This window comes from Phaeoacremonium minimum (genome assembly GCF_000392275.1).
Source record: "Phaeoacremonium minimum UCRPA7 unplaced genomic scaffold PA7_03_scaffold_16, whole genome shotgun sequence".
NCBI classification, from domain to species: domain Eukaryota; kingdom Fungi; phylum Ascomycota; class Sordariomycetes; order Togniniales; family Togniniaceae; genus Phaeoacremonium; species Phaeoacremonium minimum.
The window spans coordinates 4,239-7,117 of record NW_006920923.1 but is presented as its reverse complement, the minus strand read 5'-3'; positions in this window follow the sequence as shown (position 1 = coordinate 7,117).

The following is a 2,879-nucleotide window of genomic DNA, read 5'->3' as shown; positions in this document are numbered from 1 at the left end:
GCCCCGTGGTAGATACGTCAAGTCCCATTTTCACGATGCCTCTTTTTAAAAGAGCTTGATTCTTGCACGTCTGACCAGGCATAAGTGAATATTAATGGTTCAAGTGTAAATCATAAGCGCAGATTTTGAGAATCATGTATCTGGCGTAATCTTGTTGTAACCAACCGTTGACGGATGGCAGCTGCAGGATGTAACCTAGACTCTAGCACATTGTGCCATGTGGCTGTCTCAACTTGAGTCATGAACCGTGATGGTGCAACTTCACGCGTGACGAGCTCGTCATTGCCAGAAATCTGCCGCGCCTACTTTCTGCTGGTCTCCGGAGAAGGTGCATATTACCGAAAGTAGTAACGGTGTATTGCCTGATTCTATGTGATACAGTACCAATAAGTCTGGATATCTCTGATCTCGTAGGCAGGAGAGAATGCCATATGTCATGTCCGCTGTGCGCTATGTTGGAATAGGCCTGTACATCATGGGGATCTTTATATGAAATTGAATCACTCGCCTTATCTATTAAAGCACCAAATCTTTGTCAGTATTCTTTCTCTAAGTTGGCCTGGCCGATCATACAATCTTGATCAAGGATACCTAGATTTGTATCAATGCTGAAACTACAGTGAAATGGTGAATGACTCCTTATTACACAGAGTTCCCAGGTTGCGCCGCAGGTTAATAGCTGTCCGACAATGCCAATTACTTTGTTTTATGACCAATAGATTTAGACATTTGAGAGCCCGGAGGTTTGCTTTACTGTCTCAGCGGAGAATGTTCGAGCGTATCTCTCGGCACCCAGTTTGGCTCAAATAGTTGACTGATAAACCACAATCTGGCGTTATACTCATCTGTACGATTAATCATGGCCATGGATTTTGCTGCCGGTTGGGTCAACTTGTGACCGCGAAGAGTTCTTCCAGCTGGGGAAAGGTGACTTACAGTCTGCAGAGATTCGTGACTTAAGCTGTAGGAGGAAAGAAATCTGTTCCTGATCAAGGGCCGCCATCTTTCGAACTATGGGCGAGTTCCAATCAAACCCGTCTGCGAATGGCAGCTGCCCTTTGCAGACAGAATGATAATGGGCGAGAATGGTCTTCGCGCCAGAGTGGTAGCCTCGGATCAAGGGCATATCGAGGTATAGTACCTTGAATTATCTAGTTAATCTGCGCGGCACAGCCCTGAAAACAACAAACATACCGACGTTTTTCTTCGAGCTGCAAAGTCAAATTGAAAACCGACTCCAAGTTCGTAGTTATGCAGTAGAATGAAAGTAGTCAGAAATATTCTGAACCAGTTTTTTGATTTGTTGGCGTAGACCAACGATTGCAGCTCTTTCAAAACAGATTCACGCAAAGGTTTGATGACATTCTGCATTATGATAGAGCCGAACTGATAATCGGCGTAGGCAGGGGGTGAGATCCAATCTGGCGATCGAAATGGGTTCTTTAAACGTTCAGCCCCGATATTGTAACTTCCACAACATCTCCAGCGACCCTCGAGAAAGCGACAAGCAGTCCACAACCGGAGGGTATTCCGTAAAAGCGGATCCTAAATTTCAGATGAGGATTTATATGAGGAGAATGACACGGGGATCGGGTTCTCACTGGTTCTGGAAATACCGACAATCGGAGGGCGGCATGAAACACATTAAAGATCAGACTATCCGTATCGTCTAGAATACTGTCCAAGTAGAGCTCTACAGATTTGTCTAGATAAGATCTGACGGTGCTTGTCGTTTCATCGACGTCGTGAATCGCGAATGGAATCTTGTAGATCGATCTTCCTTTCAGGTCTAGAGCATCAGATTCCGTCGGTGCCTTAAACTGACGCACATCCAGGTAATATATTGCTCCGAAGTCTTGAGTCAGGCTAAGAGTGTAAGTCCGATTATCAACCCATTCCTTTTCAAGATGAAAGTCTCCGTATCTTGGACCAGTCATTGGGTGACTCTGAAAGAATGTTATATAGTCAAACCCAGTTCTGCTTAATACAGAATCCGAAATCTTATAGCGGAGGCAAGGTAAACGACTCATTCTCGGCCTGGATCTCATGCACGGGAGACATGTACTTAGTGGGTTGGCCGGATCATGATCACACTTTCAACCATGTAAGCAACGACCCAATATCGACTTGAATTGAGCAGGCTGAGATGACTGACCCTGATCCGTTGCGTTCGGCATCTTATACATCCTCCAATGGCTCTCACTAAAGCTGTCTCACTCCTTTCTTTGTCATTGTATCTTTTTCTTTTCGCTTGAGCGGTGATTCCTGACAAGATTTGACTTTTGTCATAGGATGTTGCCTCGCCGACCCGAACGCGTTTCGGGGCTAATCGTGCAAGCGTCTTCTGGGGTTTCGACTCCACCTTGATCGAAATTGCTCGGGAATTGATGTCTTTCAGTTCGCTGCTTAAAATTTGATACACGCTTGAGAACTCTGATCCTTGTGATATCCCAGTCATTGAGTTAAGTGTTTGTACGGAGATGGCCGCAAGGTCATCGGCGGGCTTCGAGGCGGAAAGAAGGACGTCATTGGCAGAAGTCCCATCATTAAGGATGTTGAAAATCGCAGTGGAGGCATAATTACTTCCGCTTGTAGCGCAACTCGAATGTATAGTAGCAGGTTCGAGGGGGTGGACTATGTTTCTAAAAGGGAGATCGCAGATCTCATCGTTGCGAAAGCCTGTGCGATCGAGCGGGCTTGAGGAAACAGCTGAGCCTTGCCACAAGTGATTGAAGTATTGCCCGGGATTGAATTCGACCGGCTCGAGGCTGAGATATGGGTAATGCCGTAGAAATATATCTTTCGGGTCTTGCTCGTGTTGTCTCTTTAGCGGTGGCGTCATGCTTCCCTGTCTAGCCTCGGAGGACACATACGAGAAA